At 33.2% G+C, this 24,516-nt stretch overlaps 1 protein-coding gene across 2 annotated transcripts in view; it reads left to right on the forward strand.

The window, feature by feature from the left end:
• Positions 1-24,516, forward strand: part of LOC126734915 (uncharacterized) — a 401,529-nt gene that overhangs the window by 151,426 nt on the left and 225,587 nt on the right. For both annotated transcript variants that reach the window (XM_050438755.1, XM_050438754.1), the window contains exon 2: positions 19,655-19,709. The gene's annotated coding sequence lies outside the window, so the exon portion shown is untranslated. The remainder of the gene's footprint in view (positions 1-19,654; positions 19,710-24,516) is intronic.

Below are 24,516 nucleotides of genomic sequence, written 5' to 3' on the forward strand. Positions count from 1 at the left end.
AACTTTTAACAAGGCAGATGTGGTGCTGTGCCGGAAACCAGACTGGCCCTGCGGGATTATGTTATTTGTGATAAAGAAATCATAAATCTGTGGCTGAATAAACCTTTACAAAACTTTCAAAATTACTGAAATAATGGATCTAGGACCAAGGTCACAATAGTCTTTTGGACTACTGACTTTAGCTAAAGGCATTATAACAGAAGTCCTCCAAACATCAGGAAAACAACCTCTTTCCAAACAGGAGTTTATAACGTAAGTCAAGTGAGGAGCAAGATGATGAATACAATGTTGGAACCTATTCGCTGAAATGCAGCCGCTACCACAGGCCGTAGATTTGAGATCTAAAACTATTTTTAAAATTTCTGCTACAGTGGCTAAGTGAAATTAGAATTGGAGATCAGGACTAAATGTATGATTAAGAAAATCTTCGACTGTCTCTGGGCAGTTATCTGAAGGACTATAAACTGATAAAAAATTATCGTTTATTTTGTCAGGATTTTGAAGGTTTACAGGTATAGAACTGTTAGAAGAATTTCTGAGACTAAGGTTTTTTATTGATTTTCATAGTTTTTTACTATTGCTGTTTTTTTGATGAAGTTCCAAATATGCTTTCTTTTCCCGCCTAATCATCCATACCACTGAATTTCGTAGTGGTTGTAGAATAGCCAATCGGGTACACTCTTAGACTGTTTAATTCTCGATAACTTTTTATTTTTTTCTTTTATAAAGTAAATAACGCTTTCGGTAATCCATGGAGTATAAGGTTTAGAAAGCCTTGACGTACTTAATGAGGCATGTTTCTCAAATAATGAACAAACGTTGCTGGACAAATACTCGACTTTTTCACCCAGACCATAAATATGGTAAATATTATCCCAATTTATTTCTTTCTATATATGATATCTACGATAGCAGACTAGGCTAGGACGGAGCTTTTGGTATGGCAGACAGAGTAGCAGAACTCTAATAGGCCTGTATTAGAACAGGAAGGTCATTTACTACACATACGGTCTAGAATGTGGAATCACCTAACCAAGTTGATTCTTCAGCATTAACACAAAGTGCTTATACATTGCGGCTCTCAATTATTGCTTGCACACATCAGAGATAATTACTGGCCTATATCTGGTAAGAATTTAGCAAAGCGAATTATCAAAGAGTGCCTCATTTGTTTTCGTTTTAATCCCACTTCACCTAACCCTATCATGGGTAATCTTCCAAGTTCCCGAGTCAGTCCTCGAATTCCGTTCTCTGATGTTGGCATTGACTATGCTGGACCTTTTCAAATAAAGGATCGAAAGGGACGTGGTTGCAAGATAAGCAAATGTTATTTAGCACTCTTCATTTGTTCAACAACAAAAGCGATCTATTTGGAGCTGGTCACTGAGTTAAGCACGTGGGCCTTTCTTGAAGCTTTTCAGAGATACAACAACCAAGTACTACAACATACCAAGCAATCGATGCATAAAAACGGCCAACTGATGAAGATAAAGATTCTCTACACGCAACCATCCAAGAGTATACATGTGACAACGATACAGAGGTGACTTTATCTAAACAAAGAACATAAACAATGTTTCAGTAGTTCATAATAGGAAGTACTAAGGACTCGCATAATTTCTTGCGTACTTTGTAGTTAATGATACTTCTATTAGCGTACAATGGTTTGAGCGCAAAATAATTACGTCAGAAACGTGCATTTTGAATCTCAAGTCCTCCTCGAAAATAACACCAAGATTCTTATTCATTTACTACACATACGGTCTAGAATGACCGATAGAAATGGTGCAGGTTTCTGTGGTGGCTTCAATCAGATTCATTTGCTTGGACAGCAGAGCCGCCATTAAAGCCTAGATGAACTGATGCAACAGGGCTGCATAGTTTAATTTTTTTCTGGATACCTCGGCATTAAAGTGCCAAACCTATAATGGACATAGTCAAAAGTCAAGCTGTTGCTTCGATAGAAGACCCTCCAGAAATGGATGAAAGAACCTGACATAAAACAAGCTAGATATAACATAAATAGCTAGACCATCTACCTCTCTCACTAGACAACTACTGAGCCTAAAGAGGTATGATTCTCTGTGTCCGATATTTCATTTGGACCCTTGCACTTAAGGCGTCATTTCTTCAACCTAGTTATTGCGGACAATCCAAAGTGCCATTGATGTTGGGAGGAGGAAGGCAACATCAATGGCACTTTGCAGAGCACGTCATCAAGAAGTACGCAGCACTCGTAGACACTATATGGGTTCAAATATATAAGCAGTATTTACGGTTTGCCTAGTGATATACAATTTGTAGACCACAGAGCCTCATTGGTTATTATACGGCGGCCACGACAGATCTCTTAGCTACCCATTGTTCCCCAACTTCTTAAAATCAACTTTATAAATTAAACAAACGTATAAAAAATATTTATTTTAATATTTTAATATTATCTTAACAATTATCTGAAAAACAAATACACAATAAAATAAGGTTAGACTACAACAATTAGATGGCAACTAATATTTAAAAAATAACATTTGTCGGATCGACGCGACGCGACGGTCCAAGTTAGCATCATTATATCCATTATCACAACGTTAGGCCATTAAACTACACTGACCATGTCGCAGAATATTAAGTAAGGTGATAGATTTAGGTTATTGAAAATTAAATGCGGCTAAAAATTAAAGATGTCATTGATCCAAAGTAAAATCAGTCTTTTCTTGGCTTTAGTATTGCTATTTTCTCCATTAGAAAGTTTGGGATTTCATTGTAAAATAGCTAAAGGAGTTGTTTAATTTTCTTGATTATAGAGTACTAAAATTAGTAACTTTATGCCAAGGGTGATTGATGTGTGTTCTGGAGTTTATTAAGGCGCTGCTTTTAATTTTAATTTGATACAGGGCTCAAAACTTAAAGAACTCTAATAGAATATTATTTATTTTTATTTTCTTATTTAATTGGTTAACAAGAGGTACAGGGTTAATAGAAATGTTAATTATTAATTTACGATGAATCTCTTTTCTTAAATTTGTTGCCTACTTTAGGTTATCATTATTCTAAAGAAATTTTATCTTGTTTAAATCGGAAATAAGATTTACTTGGGTAACTGCCTTTGTTCATGGGAATATATAATTAAGAGTCATCCACATATTGTTAAGAGGTAGCAGGTAGAAACAACATTTATAAAATTTTTGATTTAGGTATCATATGTGGCTTACGTGGTATAATTGGTGTAGTCCGCACTGACACCATTAATTCCTTAAGGTGACGATCCTGCTTTACCTTATAGTACCGTCATTAGTGTAGATCCACAAACAAAAAAGGCGCCAGTGGGGCGCCTGGGGAACTCCATAAAGCACACCAACAATATCTGATCTTTCCTTGTTGTGTATTATCTGCTGTCTGCAACCCGTTGCAACATAACATTTACATGATAGAATCCTAGTTTGTTCACCATGATCCGATGAAAAACACAATCGAGTGTCTTCGAGATATTACAAAACACTGCAGCGGCGTAATGCTCCTTCCGAAAGACACCAATCAGTTACTCTAACACATCGCGAGAGTTGTTGATGTGCTCATAGATCTTCGCAAGAGCAAAAATTAATGAGATGGGCCTGTAATTACCCAGATTAGACCTTAAACCCTTCCTAAAAAGAGGCACGGCTTTGGAAATCTTTAGATAAGATGAAAAGGATCTCAGCCCAATTGGCATTTTATCTGCTATGTCGAAAATAATTGAAAAACACAATTCCAATGAACTTGACCTATTTGTCCATAAAACTCTACCAGAATGCCAGTCAGGTTTTCGCTCAGGATATAGCACAAGCTCTTGTTTTGCAAAAATATTAAAGGATGTTCGCTCTAGTGAAAGCAGAAATCTTGCACATGCATGACACTACTCGAGTTTAGGCCTTTAACACGGTGAACCATGATTTGTTATTAGCGAAAATGGATTATTTTGACCTTTCAGTGAACACTGTACAATTAAAAAAAAAATATTTTAACAGTCGAGAGTGTCATTTCCGGAGGAGCGGACATCACGAGGTACTCCGAGTTTCAGGAGGTCTCTTGGGGGGATCAGACGGCCATCACTTCTAGTCTAGTCCAGTCTAGATTTTGAATTTGGATATTGTGATTTATTGTTTTTAGAGCCATACTAGTACAACTTCCCTGTTCTTCATACGAACGAATATCCGTTTTAACTGGACTTATAGTAGCGCTAAATCCTGAACGCAAATTTAATTGACATTTTGGAATTTTCCAATTATGAGCCTCTGCAAAATTACTTCATTCATTCAATTTCTCAATAATTTTTTCAACAAAAGGCAAAATTCTAATTTATTGTAGATCTGAATCCTGAGAAACACTTATTTTTGTCTTAATATTACGTCTTTTGAAAACTGTAGGGTAGGTCTTATCACCTATACCAGAATTTAAAAGATTAGCAAAGGATTTTTGTGACATTATTATTGTTGTGAAAACCTGTTAGCTTTAAGGACGTATTATCAGATATATTTAAGTGGCTTTGAAAAAACAGAAGATGCATTGTATAAATTATCAGATAAGAACTTCTTAGCACTTGTCAAATTGAGCAGTTCCACAGCATTCGTTGCTCTATTGCGTTGCTCTATTTTATTAAAAAATATTTTTTCTAATTAAGAAGAACGCTAAAGCTTGGTTTCTATCAAACAGACTGCTTCTGAAAGCAGACAAAAAATATCAGGTAACATTTTCTATGAGAGACCTTTCAAATATAGAAAATGAATGAGGTAAGCTTTTTGGGGGTGAATCTCGATCCAAGACTACACTGGGTTGAACATATTAACGCTTTTGCAGGAAAACTCAGAATAAGGAGCTTAGAAACATTTGTAATTATTAACACTTCACAATAGAATGTAGGAAAGAACTGTTTTGTCCAGAAGGTTCTATATTGAAAAATTTCAACCTTGCTTAAAAAAGGAATTTAATTAACAGCCAGAGATATTTGCTTATCATCGTCATATTGTCATTGACGAGTGGGATGCAGCTAGCGTATAATCCAGGATCAATGTTTTGACCCAGTATTTAAAAGATAGAATGTATAAACGTACTTCTAACGAGTATCCAAAACTTAAATCTTACTGAGCTCAATAGGATTCATTGGTTATAAAAGACAGAATACTACAATGAGTTTAGGAGCACTTCCATAGAAAAGAGAAGACATATCTGACTTCTGAAAAACGTTTTCCAGAAGTTCTTGATGCTGTTAATGGCGATGTTAGCGGTGGACATTTTGAAGATTCTACCAAAGGCCTAAAAACTCGAAGCAAAGGGAAAAATAATATAGGATTACTTCAGTAAGAAGACCGAGGTTTACCTGTTCAAACCCAGAACTAACTGCAGTAACTGAAATGCTGTTCCAGAGTTGGATATGTCGATTTAGTGTTCTTAGAGAGATATATTCATACGAAGACAAGAACTTTGATTCACAAGTATTCCAATAAGTATGGCAGTTTCTGGGAATCAATAGAAGTACTACTAAAAGACCTGCAAAAACCCGTCCAATCCCCTTTACCCTCTGTTTCGTCATCACATGCTTGTAGTAATTATAATTATTAATTTTAATTTTCTCTTAATCAATACTTAGTGATACTTTAACTTTAATTTAATTCTTTACTTGTATTTAATATTTATGCATTCAAAAATACGCGTTTTGCTAATAACTTATTTAACTTTACATAATTTGCCTTACATCTTTTCCTTTTTCCACCTTTTGTATATTCCTGAACTATACACATCTTTCCTTATATTGAATACGAATGCGAAAAGAGTGGGAGAAAAGGAGAAGGTTGTGCTAAGCTGTGAATTGAGTAGCAGCAATTCTGACATTGACCGAAAACCGATTTGATCGATAAGTGTCGACACTGTTTTACGCGCGTATTTTTCGGTACGTGACCTACCACACCCATCCCCAAAATATCCAGGGTAAGTTACTTTATTTACTAAGTTACTTTCTATTTACGTTTACGAATCAGCAGGTGAGAGGTTTAGATTACCGGTTAAATTCGAATATTGAGTCAGTGAAACCTATGACTTAAGGGTTTTACTTAATTCCCTCGGGATATACATATTTCGAAGGAGTTGACCCACCCTCAGTCTGATGACATAAAGGTAAATTATACCTGGGGATAGAACCTGGTTGTATAATCCATGGAGGATAAAAAGCCATTCTTCAAATGAATTGGAAAGCTCCATTTAATGCATTTACAAGAACAAATGAAGTGGTGTACCAAATCCAACGACGTCCAATAACGAAGGTGAAAATTGTGAACATCGTCCAGCTGGTCCCTTCTCATAACTCCAGGTTACTCTATCCTCGACCCTGACCCTATTGATTGATTAATAGTTCTTCTTATTTAATGGTCCCAATTTGGGATATTTTATTGTAAATCCTGGTACCTTAAATTTTCTACACTTTGTATACTTATTTCCTTTGACTGTCACTATTTTCTTAAAATGATTGGTCTCCATCAGCAGAAACAGTGTAAAAACTTCTAAGCATTTCCATATTATTTCATGGGTCTTTAAAAAGGACTGTATTTTGTGACTTTGTAATCAGTTTTGTTGTTTATTTTGGAAAAAATTAAACGACACAGAACGGGAGTCAGGTAAAAGTAATCTGACGTTGTCAATAAAAAAATGTGCTTCTGATCGAAAAGTGTGTTTCCGACAGGAGTTTCCATTCCAATATTAAAAATATACATATATATTTTAGAATTATGAATGCTATATTCTTTTCAATAGATAATGCTTTTTCATTGAATTTAATTGGAGGCAGTGTATAATAATAAAAAGCAGACATATAAGCAGACAAAAGGCAGACTATAATAAAAATATATAAAAATTCTTTAATAATTTATATTTAATAAAAAAATCTTTTTTTGGGTTTTAGGCGTGATAAAAGGGACTTACATTTACTATAATTAGAAAAATATTTCCCACTTCCCTGTTGTTTTCATCAAAAGTTCCAAATTAGTCGACTTGCTAAGCCACCTGCTTTCAAGCCCACGGTATATAAAACATTCAAGAAAATTAATAAACTTTTAAAATAAAACTACAAAACTCTCCAAGTTATGACTCAAAAGTAGCGTTGGTCCATTCCCATGAAACCGATGGGGTGGGGGCACGCCTTTCCTAATGTAAAACTTCTTTTGCAGTCTCATACATTATTCACCCGTTAATTCCCAACTTGTTCCAAAGTCTTAGAGAATAACTTTCAACTTGAGCAATTAATAATCGTGAATATTTTAAAGGGTAATCCCCGCAGTGGGCTCTAACTAACTGTAGCATCTATTTTAATAATATATTAGACCCTATTTGGTTTGGTCCCTATTCTGCTGACCGTATTGTGGTTCTATGAGTCTAACAGACTATATAGCAGTATTAAAATACATACATTTCTCCTTAAAGGGGAGGCAACTTAAGAGAAAGTTTGAAATACATTAACAATAAATGTTATCTACTTTCTGATGATGATGTTAAGTTATTAGCGTCGACTAGAAATTAGTTAGATGAAATAAATATTAAAAATAGTGAAAAACATTTCTGGCGATATAGTATTCACCTTTTAATTAGATAAATATCGCACTGTTAATATAGTTGGTAGTAAATTGTAATTGAGAAAATTAAAAAAAAAATTTAGAAATACAACAGATCTAATGAATATACCGAAATAGTCACCGAATTACTCAAAATAAATTACCAAGCAAATTGAACCAAGGAAACAAAATTCATCTAAGAAAAACTTGGATACTCCTAAAATAACGAACACAAATAATATGATAACTAGACCGTACTTCAGAGATGAACGAGTTAGTAATAATAGACCTGAATTCATTTTACTAGATAGAATTTAAAGGAAAAAAACTTTAATTGATATTGCTATTACAAATAATAATAACTTTAGAGAAAAACACAATGAAAAAATCTTCAAAACCTAGCTACGCTATCAACTCCAAACAAACCATTTAAAATTTTAATCTTTTATTAAGGGATCTTAATCTTGAGGTGATTTAGCTCTTTGTTCTTCGACTTACTCCTTTAGAAATAATTAGATCTCCTAGACTGTGCAAACTTGATATAACTTATACTATCATAAAATTGAAAAAAAATGAGAATTATTACCTAGATCTTAAGACTTATATGGCTTTTGAGTTGAACAAAGTTAAAAATAATTCGAAAAAAACTTGGTCAACATTAAATGATTGGAGTGTTCATTGCAAGCAGTCTTTTGACATACCCAATAATCTGACGAATGTCATTGCTATAAGTGATCACTTTGCCAACATATGTAATATGGCTATTCCTGTTGACACGGCTCTACTTTTCACTTTAAAGTAATATCTGAATATAATATTTACAAATCAATCATTATGATGGTATTGACGAAATAGGGTATGACATGTTGCTATTTAGCATTTACTATACTGCAGACATGTTAGCTAAGATTTTTAATCTTTGTTTGAAAACTTTCAACCAATCTTACATTCTACCAATCCTTGAAAATGCTAGAATTGTTAGTATCTGACATGATCAATGTGTTATCTCATGTCTATAGGTGGTTTTCGGCATATGTCAAGTTTCGGAAACAGGTTATGGAAGTGGATGGATTGCAATCAGATTGTCGATTGCTTCTTCATGGAGTTCCACGGGGTTCTATTGTTTGGTTCTCTTGCTCTATTCACCTTTAAGCTGATGACACTCAACGTCTGATTGCATGTAGACCTGAGGATGTGGGCCTGGGACTGAGTATTGTGAATAAAGAACTGGCAGATATTTCAGATTGATCATATGGCCATGGCTTGTTGCTCAATGCAAGGAAGTTTGTTTACTTGATAACTAGATCTGAGTTCATTAAACCCAAATATCATCTTTTTAATTTTTCCTGTCTTCACATAAATGAGGAAATTAATCCATCCGTGGAACAAGCTTAAAATTTGGGGCTTATTTTTGATGTTCACTGAAATTTCGAATCACATGTCTTGAAGAAATTGAGCTCTGTATATCTTAAACTAAAATTCCTATACCCATTTAAATACACTCTTTCCCAACATATTAAATAATTATTAGTTGAGTCTCTCATTTTAGCTCAGCTTGACTACAGTAATGATGTATACTACAATTTTCTTAAAGCAGCGTTAAGAAAAAAAAATCAACTGGGCAAAAATTCCTGCATGCGCTTTGTATATGGAGGATGAATGTTTGATCACATCACTCCTACATATGTAACACTTAAAATCCTAAATTATAAATTTCGTGTTGACCTTGATTTTGGCTTGTTTTTGCAACGCATTCTTAGGAATGGCTGTGAACCTATTGTTGATAGAGCGCCTGGTACCAAGAAGTACCCTACAAAATCTTAAATTTATTGATTATTGAACATAATCGGTCTCAAAGTCCTGTAGTTGGAACCTTTGGTGTGATGCTCAAATTACGAGACAGTTTTACCACTAACCAAAACTCTTTATTTTTAGGAGAAGATAAAACTGGAAACATTTTTAATCTTCTCCCGAAGATGCAAACATCGTTAGCGAAACACGTCAGAATCGAGAGTTAAAATTAAGAGTTTTGGTTAGTGGTAAAACTGTCTCGTAATTTGATAATCGGTCTCAATTTAAAAACCTTTACTGCTATGCTGTCCTGACTATGGTTTTATTATTGTGTATTTCTGTTGTTTTTACCTTTTATGTAATAGTACCAATACCAACAACTGATCATCCAGATGAAGAAGTCAAAACGTTTTAGGAAAACCTAAATATTGCAAGTCCAAATGCCCCACAAATCCAACATAGTAATTGCCGCAAGATCCGAAGCATATACATCATGATATTAGTAGTATATATATTTTTAGTATAGGTATATTAATAATTTTAGAAAACTCTGGGATGTTAAGGCCGGCGACATACTTGCGGCAAAGTCGCGCGGCGGCTCCTCACACCTTTTTTCTCCGGCGGCGATGTAGCGGCAAAGACGCTGCCATAATTGAAACATTTTGTTCTCAGTATTTTTCAGAATGGCGTACAGGCTGACTGCTGTCGAGTTAGTGTGTATTGTATACGCATTAAAAAAAAGAAGAAAGCCGCGAAGGTACTCGGTTCATCCATTAAATATGATGCGATTATTTTTAGGGCAATTTTATTGTCTAAGTACTCAGAAAAATTTTTCGATTATTATAGAATGTGGATGAAGTCGTTCGATGAATTAAATGAATTGCTAAGAGTTAGCCTGCAAAAATTAAAAACAAAGTTCTGTGAACCTATAAGTGTAGAAGAAAGACTCACAATAACTTTACGGTAAGAAACATTTATTTTTTATTATTTCAAAAAAAGGTAATTAAAAAAAGTGCAAAAGGTTGTTATATATCTAGGAGGTCACTATATTGAGACATCTGTGATTCAGTAGGAGATAAAGCTGACACGGATGTAGCAGGTGAGGGCTGTGGTGGCTAAATTGGTACTTGATTTGTGTAACGTGGTAGATTCAACGATTGGGAAACCCAAGAAGCAATTGAAGGATTGGGTGATATTTGGGACTGTTGCAATGGTTGGGAGTAGGAAGGGGGATATGAGTGAATATTTTGGGGTACAGTTAAACTTATTGATTGAATTTTTCGCATGGAGTTAAGAACTTCTAAACGGAATTCAGTTTTCTGATAGTCGGTGAACAGCTGGTAAAACAGTCGGTAAACAGCTGGCTTCTTCTTGTGGGGTACTTGGTGCTTAATTACGCTGCAACAATCCTATGAGTTGCTGTTCAAAAGTTTGTTTAGGACGTGATTTTGGGGTATAGGTAGTAGTTTTCTGCTGAATGACAACCTCACCACTTGCCTCATCCTCTTTATTAATATTTTCCGAATCATTGATATCATGTGTGCCTATGTCTGTTTCTGGAATGTTAGTGTCGGTGCAATAATATAAAAATACGACCAACTCAATCTTAAAAACACACATTCAAGCCATGGTTAACAAATATTACCTTCGATCCTTTAGTTCTGGTAAGAGAAACTGCATAATATCAGCGAAAATATATTTTCTTTCCTTTGATGCTGCTGAACCACTGGCAACGTCTTTTTGCACCTTGATGTCCTTGATAAATCGGTCTTTTAGGTTTTTCCACTTCTTTTGTAACTCCTTACCTGCAACAACAATATTTTAAATATGTTATTATGTATATACCTAAATCACATAATTTTTAGGTATTTGGCAACTGGATTACACTTTGCTGCTATGCAGCATACTTTTCAGATGGGCAGAAGTACCATAGCATCCATTGTGAAAGAAACTTGCACATTATTGTGGAATATACTGCACGATTGAAATGGAGGCGCCAAATAAGAAAAAATGGATAGCAATAGCAGAAGATTTTTATATCCGATCAAACTTCCCGAACTGTCTTGGAGCCGTGGATGGGAAACACATTCGTTTAATGGCCCCGCAGCACAGTGGCTCCCAGTATTTTAACTACAAAAAGTTCTTCTCTGTGGTATTAATGGCCATTGCTGATGCAAACTATTGCTTCGTTGCTGTAGATATTGGTGCATATGGCAAAGAAGGAGATAGTAATGTTTTTAAAAGATCTACATTGGGGAAAAGGCTCTATGGCAATGAACTTGATATTCCAGAATCTCGGTCATTACCTAATTCCAACGGTCCCGCACAACCATTAGTTTTTGTTGCTGATGAAGCTTTTGGTTTGCATACAAATTTATTGCGACCATACTGTAGACGAAATTTAGATGACAGAACACGAATTTTCAACTATAGACTTACCAGAGCTAGAAGATTCGTTGAATGTACTTTTGGCATTCTGGCCAATAAATGGAGAGTATTTCACAATGTTATTTTGGTTTACCCAGATTTTGCTGTACAAATTATAAAAGCAGCATGTGTACTTCATAATTTTGTTAGAAGACGCGATGGTTATCAGTTTCAAGACTCTTTATCGTGCAATTAAGATGATATTGCTGTAACGGGTACTGGTGGAAATAGGCAAACTGCTAAGAGATTTCTTTGCGAATTATTTTATCACACCTGAAGGAGCTGTTCAGTGGCAGCAACATATGATTTAATATTTAGTTATTGTATAAAATTTTTACCAATAAAACATGACACTTTAATACTAAAATGTTTTCACTTACCTTTCTCTGTTTTTTCTGCTGCATCCAAAGAATCCCAGTTAAGAAACATTTCGACGCAAATCTCCTGCCAACATTTTATTTTCTCATCCCTGTTATGATATTTTGCATCCGAGCTCTTCCACAAACATGGTCTCGCTTCCACTAAAGAAATGAGACACCTCTCTGTGTCGAACATTGCTTACTACTGAATTTCCAACCGTCTGTGTCTTTTAATTTCGCGGCAGTGCCGCAAGTATGAACACGTCGGTATAAAAGAATGCACTCCAATTTGCGACGACGTCGCTTCTCGCGGTATCGACGCATCATACTGCGACCAACTGGCGACGGCCATAGTCGCAAGTATGACTTTACTCATAACAATATACGTGTGACATATTTAGCGGCGTTACCGCTGCGACCATGCTGCGCGACTTTGCCGCAAGTATGTCGCCGGCCTAAGAGAAAGTTAAAAAAAATTAATTTAACATTACACCTGTATTATATTGTCTGCAAACGCATTATTACGGGGGAATCCCCGCCTCGGCTATTTCATTATACAGTCGGCGCACAGCAGCGACCTCTGTAGCCGTGTGAATCCCCGCGTTCGCATTCGGTAATTCCCAAAAGCTGAATTTATTTTGTAAAACCAAGAGCAAAGTCGGGGTTGTGTAGGGGTTTAACTTACAAAATTACAAGTGTTGAAAGAAGCTTTACTGTTTTATAACTTATTTAATATACCAAAAAAACAAGCATCCTATTTGGGTTAAATTTGAATGCATTAAAACCAAAACCAGTGAAAATTGGGCCAGGTAAAAGATATGCAAAAAAGAAATGCAAGGCATTCCCACACGAATGGAAAAACATATGGAACCATGTGAAGTGGCTGCGATATTGAGTTGGAGGTCCTCTTTTAGACACTGTGTACATACGAGGATGCAAAACAAGAGTGTAAAGAAAAATTAAAGGATCAGGTTGTGTGCATGTCGTTAGATAGTTGGAGCAATGTCTACAACGAGCCCCTTATAAGCTACAGTATTGTCAGGGCAAATGGCAAATTGATTTTAATCAATACTGTAGATGATAACTGAAATTTAATAAAAGCATCTTCAAACTAATGCAAAAATTAGTACCTCTATTGACATTATGCATGAATTAAATTGACATTATGCATGAAAATAAATTTACAGTATTGCAATTTTGGGTATTTAATTTAATAAGTGAATAAATATAATTTCTGATATATTAATATTAGGGATTACTTTAAAAAACAGAATAAACACTGTATTTTTTATTTCTTCATTAAGTATCTATTATCAATTTTCTTTTTTTTTTATGTCCAGTTATGGAAGTTTCCTATAATCGTTTTGAAGTTATTGAATAATTATACAATAATGGATTGAAAAAATGTTTATATGTTAATATTTTATAATAATAATAATAATAATAATAAGACTTTTATTAATCACCAGAAAAATAAAAAATTACAATTCTGTTATAAACCAAATGCATATCACATATGGAATCGTTCGTTCTTTACAAAGAGCACATTTAATGTGTATTGAAACAATTAAAAAATATCTATAGAACTTAAATTTTATACAAATACAAATAAAATTTCAGAAGGTGACTAATAGGCTATGTTTTCAGACTTCCAGGGAACAAGCCCTGCGAGATTTCCTGAATTATGTTGAGGCCTTATATAAATTTAATAATTATAAATTATAAATGACACTTATAAATAATAAACAAAAGCATTTTCCCAGTTAAAGAAAAAAAGAAGAAAGTTAATACAACACGAATAAAAAGCATACTGATGGGATAAGGAGAGAATAGGAAAAGGAACTAGAATTGGAGAAGGAAAAGGTTGGCACATATAAATTATTCGATTTTATAATTTAAAAATAAAAATAAAAAACAATTTTTTATTATAAATACTTAAGTGAGTAATTTGTTATTGATTTATTAGAATTAGTTTATTTTTCATTTTAAAAGTTTTTTCTGACATGGTAAAATTATTTATACAATATTTGTTAGTATAGTGTGCTATTAAATAAGAAAACGATCTCTTAAAAAATTCTTTGTTGTGTGAAGGAATAGTTAATAATTGTTTTCTTCTAATATTCAAGTTGTGCACGTCAGTCCAATATCTAACTTTTCGATGTAAATATGAAGGAATCCTTGACTTAAGAATTTTGAAAAAGAAGCAAATAAGATGCAACATTCTACGATTGTTTAACATATTTAACCACCCCGCAACCTTTAGCTTATGTGAAATATGTTCTCTCCTTCTTATGCAATATACAAACCTAAGACAGGAATTTTGAAGTTTTTGTATTCTATATGAGTCAGAAGAATCAAGGCAAGGGCCATAGATGGTGTCACAAAAATTTAATTGGGATAGTACCAATGTTTTACAAAGCATTTTTCTTATAGGCAAATTTAGGTAATCCCTTTGCGAAAAAATCATTTTTAGTGCGGAGTACCCACTTTTCATTTTAAGAGTGACATGATCCTTAAATCTTAGTTTGTAATCCATTAAAAGTCCAAGATTCTTAGCAGAATTTTTAAGTTATGTTGTCATTATTAATGTAAAGTTGCAAGTTATTTAAAATATTTGTTCGTTTATTATCACTACAAAAAAGAATGGCTGTGGACTTAGTGGGATTAACTTTTAAAAGTAATTTTTGCGTTTCTATAAATAAATTGTTAAGGTCTTCATTAATTTTTATATTAGCCTGCCAAACATCGGTATCTTTAAAAGAGAAATACAGGGTGCTTCAAAAAGTTGGTGCCAAACTTTACCAGCAGCTAGATCTTGCAAAAAGAAGTAAAAAGTTCCCATGAACGCAGGTGTGGAAATGATTCGTTTCGGAAATACAGGGTGTTGAAAGCAAAAAATGCCATTCTTTATTCAACTAAAAAGTACGTTACGTTACTACTTTTTTCATAATAAAAATTATTTTCATAATCTTCCGCAAGTTTCTAACAAAAACGACCTCTAGACTTTTTTCTGTCCGGAGAACGGTTTGTGTCAAAAAAAATAAAATCAATTTACCTGTATTGCTTAATCCCTAAAGATGCACAGGTCATGAAGGTAAATTAATTTTATTTTTTTTTGGCACAAACCGTTCTCCGGACAGAAAAAAGTGGTCGTTTTTGTTAGAAACTTGTGGAAGATTATGAAAATAATTTTTATTGTGAAAAAAGCAGTAGCGTAACGTATTTTTTAGTTGAATAAAAAATGGCATTTTCTGCTTTCAACACCATGTATTTCCGAAATGAATCATTTCCGGACCTACGTTCATGGGAACTTTTTTACTTCTTTTTGCAAGATCTAGCTGCTGGTAAAGTTTGGCACCACTTTTTTGAAACACCCTGTAGATCTGGGTGTCGTCCGCGTAGTTATGATGTTTACAATATGTTATCTTTGTTATCTGAGATGTGTAAAGTGTGTAGAGTAATGGGCCCAAAATGCTACCCTGCGGAACAGCGCTGACTACGTCTAGAAACCCCGATTCATTATCATTCAAAATCACCCGCTGTTTACGATCTGACAAAAAAGAAGATATTAAAGTTACAGCCGACTCACAAAATCCCACATAATGCAAAATTGATAAAAGTATCTGATGATTAACCATATTGAAAGCTTTAGTAAAATCTAGTAAAATTAATACGGTTGCTTGACTATTATCAAGGGCTCTAAATATATCATCAGACACTTGAGCCAATGCGGTGGCACAGCTATACCCTTTACGGAAGCCAGATTGATATTCAGGAATCAAATTATTATTCTTTCAAATCTGTTGCTCCATAGTTTTCCCAATTACTTTAGAAAAAATAGAAAGAACCGAGACTGATCGAAGATTGCCAAATTCAGTTGGATTTTTTATTTTTGGTATAGGAATAATATTGGTTTGCTTCCATTTTTTTGGAAAGTAGTTTTCCTCTAAACAAATATTTATTAAATGACATAATGGATTAATAATGGCAGGGCAACAAAGTAAGATAAGAGTTATGTTTAAGTTATCGACCCCAAATGCTTTGCTTTTTATAGTTTTTAAAATATTTACGATTAAGTCTTCAGTTATTAGGTTAAACTTAAATTCATTTGCGACAACTCTATGTTCTTTAAAATATTTAACATAATTAGCATCAACAATATTGTTATCATTATTGCCATTCGTAAAAAAAGTATTAAGTTCTTCAACATTCTGTAGAACTGAAAAATTGGAAGTTGTTTTTTATTTTTCTGTGAAACACCAATTTTTTTCAATTCTTGCCAAACTTCTTTATTTTTACAAGTACTAAACTTATATTCAAGGTAAGCTTTTTTCTCTGCTCTTATTGCGCTTGTTGTTACATTTCTATACTGCTTATAGATGCTCCAGTCCTCTTGCTCTTTAGTGATTCTAAATTTATTTAATGCCCTATTGCGAAGTCTTTGCATTAATCTAATATTAGCCGTAATCCATGGACTGTAAGGTTTATTTTTATTTTTAACTTTAATTAAGGGAGCATGCATATCCATAATATTATGTAATGACTCCGTGGAAAAGTCAACTTTGGAGTCTATATCTCTCATATCATACATAGTATGCCAGGGAATCAATTCGACTAAATCGGCCTGTAATTGCTCGTAATTTATATCATTTAAATTTCTATATACAAAATTAAAAGTCTGCGGTTCTGGAACCTCCAAATTGGCAGTACAATAAACAAGCATGTGATGAGACACACCCACATCCCTAACGCCGCAATCTTGGATAGACTCATGATTAGAGAAAATTAGGTCTATCAGAGACACCGTTATATCTGACACTCTTGTAGGATCAATGATCAATTGCTTCAAACCATAAACCTCAGTTATTTCAAGCAAAGGTAAGTTCAAATTCAGACCCGAAACATTAATGTTAAAATCTCCCAGCAAAAATATACAATCATAAACAGCATAAAAGTTCTCTAAAATATTATCTAAATTTGAGTAAAACAAATTAAGGTCACCTTTAGGAGGGCGATATATATTACCAATAAGAATCTTTTTATTATTTAGCTTTACTTCAATCCAAATTTGTTCTAAATACATATTCGACTCACTAATTATTATGCGAAATTCAAAAATATTTTTAATAAACACTGCGACGCCACCACCTCTGCCCAATCGATCCTGTCTGACAATACTATAGTTAGGTATATGTACAACTTCGTCGTTAATATCGGTATGTAACCATGTCTCCGAAACACCAATCACATCATAATGTAAATTATTTATATGATTTTGAAAAATAGGAAAATTATTTGGCAGAGATCTTGCAATGATATGCGCACAAAAAAAACATAACAAAAAAAAATTAACAATATAAAGTTTAGAGGGATAGCTTGGAAAGGGAAAAAGGAACAGAAAAAAAGGAAATTAATCAGTACCAAAAGTATGCTTTAAAAAAAAACAAAAAAGTCAATGCTATTAAACACTTACTCAATTCGAACTTATTATAACTAAGTTTAAAATCGCACATCGTTTTTATCAAACAAAAAATGAAGAATTATACAACACCAGCTATATATCGAATATATATTACGATATATACTCGATTATGAATACATATACTCGCATACTAAATAAAACAACTACAATCCCATACAGACCAGCAAAAATTCTCATCCAAAATCTACAAATTAACCCAATAACCAAAAGGCCTGCCAAAAGAAAATGGCATTAAGGTGTATATCCCAAACTTTGCCCTGCCAAACCTCTTTTAATCTTTAAGATCATTCATAGAAATTAATTAATTAAAAATAGCTCGATCTTACATTAAGCTTAGCATATAAGTTTAATTTACAGTTTCAAGTCATAGAAACTTGAACTCACCGATTAATTACTTCATAAATCACTGATATCCAGGATGCTCAACACTTGATCGTTCTTCTTGATATACACATTGCCGTTATGAATCCACGCACTTTTATAGGTATGTTTTTTCACAGCGGCCTGAAACAAATTAAGTCGCGATTTGGTCAAATCTTCCTTGCTTTGTATTTGCTTATTTTTAAGTAATCACGCGACTTAAGCACCGATACCCTAGCTTCGCTGCAAGAAAACCGAACTATCACTGCTTTTGGTTTACCGGTATGTTGTTTAGATGTGACACGAAAACATTTTTTTTATAGAATTACTTGGTATTTTTGTTTTGAGCTCGGTGTTAAATAGATTCAATACGGCATCTTTCAACGCTGTTGGGTTTTCACCTTCGACTGGTTGAAGCTCAAATATGCGCAGATTTTTATTGCGATACTGCTGCTCCTGGGGATCCAATGATGCTTCAAGACGCTTATTGACCTCCATAACCTTATTTAATTTTTCTTCCAATGACGAAATCCTGGCCTCTTGTTCTCGTTGCCGACGTTCGAGTTTTTTTTCAATAATTTTAACCACCTTTTCCGCTACTTCCTCTAGAAATTTCTCGTTAAACATAGCAGTTATAATGGCCTTAATCTCACGAACATCCGCGCTTGCCAAGCCCATGTTTATGCAAAAACAAACTCTCACAATATATCTACACAATCCTTCAAGGATTAACTTCACACACCAAATAGTAACTAATTCTCCACTTTTACTACTTTTTTTGGATAAATTTACGGAGCGACATTAAACTGTTGTTTACGCCAAAAGCGGTATCACGTTGGGCAATTATTATTATGTTGTTGTCTTTACTAAAAATAAGTCCGACTAATTTATAAATGCTTTTATTTATTTTAGTTTCATATAAAAGCTGATAATTTTTTTTACTAATAAAGAATTTTAGGGTTATATTAAGAAGCTTTTTAATGGATTGCAAAAAATCTTAATCCTATCAAAAGCTTTATACAAACTTAAATATTTTTAAAATACCAATGACAATGAAGTCAAATCGACCATACTGCAGTGGTTATCTAATCAAGCGGCAACATTCTTTGAGGACAGAATATAAGAGCTGGTCCTTCTATACGACAAGTTCCTCAATATTAGAAAATTATGTCGAAAAGTAAAGTAAAATATGAACTTTCATATATTTTTTTTTCAATGTCTATTTATTTTGTTCTTATTTAAAACTTATTTAAATTCATATCATAATTCATATCATTATGATATGAATTTTAAAAATACGCCTGGTACGTAAGTACGTAAGTGTAATGCATTTGCTCAAGAAAATAACATTTTCTTTTTTAATTTTATAAATTTTTAAATGACAATTATTTAATCAGTTAAATTGCTTTATAGTGATTTAATTATTAAACCTTATAGAAATTGACTATAAATTTATTATTCAAGCATAGTTAAATCAGATATGCATTTTTGTTTTCAAAAAACAATTGACTTCACATGAGAAATTGTAACATGATTGATTTACGAAACATCAAGGAAAACCAATAAAATATTTGTATTTATTTACCTGTATGTGATGATTAATTAAAAATCTCATTTAGTCATATTAAAGAGATTTAATATGCTTTTTAATTTTTTTACAGATTGATCCTCCAGCAACCCGTTGACTCTCTGATTCTTATTCCCTTAATTTGTAATGTAAGTAAGCCCTTCTATTTTATTGTATTATTTATCATATGCGAATAAAAGAATAGTCTTTACTTTAAACTAGACGATCAGGTTGAGAACTGGTATCATTAAAAAATTCCTAGCTTTTCCTCAATTTACTTTTTTACAACTTGGCTGCTTAATAGTGTTTTATTAATTAGTCCTTTATCATAAATCCGCGTGTACATTTTTTCATAAAATTTTAATTTATTGAGCAAAAAATACAGTGCATCCCAAAAGTTATGTCTAAATTCATTTAAAATTCAGGGGTGTGTTCGAAAAAAAAACGCTCGGACCTGTCGATTTTTATTTCAAGTTGCGCATTTTTGTAACTTATTATTCTGTGCAAAAAATTCTGAACGACAATAATATGTATCCCTTTAAATTTTTAAAAGTGCATCAGCTGAAACTGGATGATTACCAACGTCGCGTTCAATATTGTAAGACACTTCTGACACGCACTCAAGAGGATCCAAACTTTCTAAAAAAAATAATATGGACAGATAAAGCAAAGGTTCTACAGAAGGTATTTTTAATAGAAGAAATCAAAATTTTGGGCTAATCAAAATTCACATGTGGTTAAGGAAATGGAATTTCAAGAAAAAGTTAGTTTTAATATTTTTTTTGTTTACTAAAAACAATCAAATAGCTTTTTTTATTTACGACTGGTTATTAAACTCCCATAAATACCTTCAGATTTTGCGCTCAGTAGTAGAAGATTGTCTGGATAATTTAACATTAGAAGATTATCGCACTTGCTGAGGAGGAGGTGACACGTGAGTTATTTCAGAAATTCGATGACCGCTGGTTTAGGCGCTTGGGACCGTGTGATTGGCCTGCGGATCATTTGATCTTACATCACTTGATTTTTACTGTTGGGGTAATTTGAAGCAAATGGTATACAAAACACCGGAAACAGTAAACAGGAACTACGTCAACGACATATCAATTGTATTGGTCAACAAGATCCTTCTGAAATACAAGAAGCGACAACACATGCCGGACAACGCAGGATTTCGAAGTGCTTAGAAGTCAATGGCATCATTTTGAAATTTTTTTGTAAATTACTTATATTCTTAAGATAACTAATTAAATCATTCTTAAGTTATCAAACAAATTGTATAAAGTTATTTTGTATTCGCACAAATTTTATTCGCATAATAAATATATTCATCAAAATTTCATTTGTATAACTATTTCTCTCCATTTCAATTAATTCTTAGTTAACTATTTTAATGAAACACCCACGTGTATTACTATTATTGATCAACTAAATGTAACTGTCAAACGTCAATAGAATAGCATTGTTTGGTCATGACCGCGTAAGGCAAATATTGTCAAAATATTCCGATTTTTACAGAAACTTGTTTTTATTTCAGAAACCGAACTACTTAGATATAGAAATTCCATTCAATAGAAAACCTCATTAGAAAGGGAGTTCAATTTTCTTTTAGCTTATAATATACAGAATAAAACATACACTATAAAAATATGTAAAACAAACTTTTATAGTAAAGACTAATGTACAAAACTTCTGTAAATCACGCTCATAATTTCAATTTTCTGCGCATTCCGGTGCTGTTGTAATAAAAAATTATTTGGAGCTATGTTTTGGTCAAAAAATAAAGAAAATAATTAATTTCTTGAAAACCACTAAAAATAGGTATAGGAACACCTTATACAAAACAATCATGAAGCAACAGTTGATCAGGAAATAAAATAATACACAGAGTACTCTATTTAAAATAACAAAGTTGCTACTACTTTTTGGTATAAGGAGCAACGCTGCATCGCTAAAAGTAGTTTTAGTCGTTAGATCACTAGCTAAAACCCTTGATGCCAAATTTTCAAAAAAATCAAATCTATTTTCCGTTGTCCGTAGACGTCTAAGGTACCATCAAGGATCAGTAACCCTGTATATGTATACGTGTCATAAATCTGCACAGGACTCATGTAGGAGGACCCCTATTTGAAGATTTAAAGATCCTTATCTTGTATTGCTTGTTTATTGTTGAGTCTGCTTGCCTAATATATAAAAAATATAAGTGGTATGTTAAAAATAATGGCTCCTTGAAACATTATAATACCAGACAAAACTACAATATTCCAATGCCCATTTCGAAAAGTGAACTAACATGGAATTCCCTTGTATACTTAAGCATAAAAAATTTTAACCATCTTCTAAATTGATAAAAACTTCTAAAAATCCTCCTCGCTTTAAGCAGTCCTTAACGAAACTTCTTCAAAGCAAGTATTTTCATACCCTAACAAAGTTTTTCGAAGATAATTGAGAATAGGCCGATAGGATATAATTAGTTTTTAATAAAAATGTAAAGGTTAGAACTTGCGATGTTACTCATTTAAAAAATTTTTTAACTCGTTTCGTCTTGAATTTTAAATTCAATTTTGCGTAGTATATGTTCATACTAGTATGTTGAACCTGCTACTGTATTTTTTTTTAATTATGTGTGTTTATCTTTTAAGAAGCTTTATCAACAAATACCATGTATTTACGATAATCAAGCATGTTTTGAATTTAAATTTGAATCCTAAAATGATTATAATCTATTTATATTAAATCATTAAAATGCTGATCTAAGACACAATACCCAAATATCAAAGGTACATAACTATTACCATAATATTTCTCATAACTAATGCCAGGTAATCAACAAGGGGAAATTGAGAAATCGTCAATAAGTAAGATTATAGCGGTCGATCGAAGTCCCCATAATCCGAACCTTAATTTTCATATCCCGAGGGAAAACGGACGGAAATTTGAACGAACTACGGGCTGGTGGCAAGGGTTATTTATGCAAAGGGCATCCTGCAGGGCAAAGGCTATTACGATACTATCAGCCGCTCGTCCGTAGACAATCATCTATTATGTTTCGGTAGCAACCGATCTGATGACGTGATCAAGGGTTAATTTTACGCCCGGATATTGTTTACAGTCGATTTCATTTGATAGAAAAAAGGTTATATAGGAAAACTGTTTATCTTTCTGGTTTTTATTTTGTTAAACAGGTAAGCAAAAAATAAATGAAAAGAATCTTAATTAACTGAATCGCTTAAATGTTATCTAATGCTGAAAAAGAATACATGATTTTCTGTGAAGTGTTTGGTATGTCATTGTGGTTCATTTTTTAATTCCTTCTCTTCCTCTGCACATTAGAGACATTTGTTCCTCAACGTTGTATTGTTATTTCTATTTTGGAAGCGATTTCATATCATTATTTTATTTGGTGACTATTTCAACTAGTGTTCTGCAGCTCACTGATCTGGGCCCCCGTATGTAGTTCTGCAACTGGTTCATTGGACGTCATAATTTGGTTAATAGTATTTTGTTCACCGACGAGGCTATATTTTCTTAAAACAGTATCAATAATCTAAGGAATTTCTGTTCTAGGTAGCTTGAATGCAACAATCAAATAGCATTTCCAACACCGCTTTTCGGTTAATGTTTGATGGGGTTTGTTATGAGATCAGTTAATCGGCCCTTATGTGTTTGACGGTCATTTAACATCTGCAATTTACCGTCAGTTCTTATGAGAAGAACTGCTATGTTATTAGAAGATGTTCCGATTCAAAGAAGACAACAAATGTGGTTACTGCATGATGATATTCCGCCCCACAGTAGTAGAAATGTGACTTCTGAAATATTCAAATAACACTTTTCCTGGACGTTGAATTGGACGCAGGGCACAGTTTCCTGGCCTCCCTGCTTACCGGATTTGAATCCTTTGGATTATGACTTGTGGAGATATATGAAGTTTAGTATATCCGGAGAAACTACTTAGCTGAGTCTCGTAAAATTAATAATATCGCTAAAGTAATAACCACCATGCTATTGGGAAAGCTATCAGCCACATGATTAAAAAGGCTAGACTATGCATACAATATAAAGGTGGACGCTTTAAACAATTATTGTAAACAGTTATTTAACAGTACTATTAATTGTTTTGTTAAATACAATTCGGAATTATTGTAGTTTTCAGTACAATAACACTGTTAAATTTTAAAAAAATCATATCTCGGTAAGTAAACGTTTGCGGACCCATGTTCATAGGATATTTTCAATTTGAATCTATTTAAATAATACGAAGTGAAATGTTGTCCCTTACCTTGCGGGACACCCTGTATATATATTTTTTATAAGCATATCAAAATTGGAAAATTTTAGATTTAGGTTGCGTTAGTCAAAAGCTTCAATGTTGTTTTGTTTGATTTGTCTTAATTGTTTATTTTCACGCCACAATACATAAACTTTACTTTGTAGGTCCTCAATTATTCTACTCTGAGGCTTTAGTTTTCTTGCACTTGTTTCTCAACCCTTGCTAATACTCTACAAACTCTTGAAAACAATTTTTATTGAAAGTACTTATAATTACCCTCTTAATGTCTTTTAAATCTATAAAGGACATACCCATCATACTAGATGTCAGGAACTAAACACTTAAAAACACTTGTATGGGCAAATTAATCCACAAACCCTTGTATCGATATTGGAGAAGACGGTAAGAGATAAACTTTGGACATACTTTAGGCAACTAAATATTCTATAGGCACTAATTATTTATGTAAAAATATAGGAAATACTTCTCAGTTAGACGTCTCTACTTCCGCACCATCTGGCCTCATTCACAAAATTTAATGTTATGCCCTTGAGGATTGAGAGGAGGAGCTTATGTGCTTGACCTTGGGCTTTATCCTCATTTTATATTTGGAATACAATAGTATTTGATTCGGGCTGCTCTACGTAACAATGTAGCTTCTACAGAGTTGTACATCGGTTATT

This window comes from Anthonomus grandis, chromosome 4, assembly GCF_022605725.1.
Source record: "Anthonomus grandis grandis chromosome 4, icAntGran1.3, whole genome shotgun sequence".
Classification (NCBI taxonomy): Eukaryota; Metazoa; Arthropoda; class Insecta; order Coleoptera; family Curculionidae; genus Anthonomus; species Anthonomus grandis.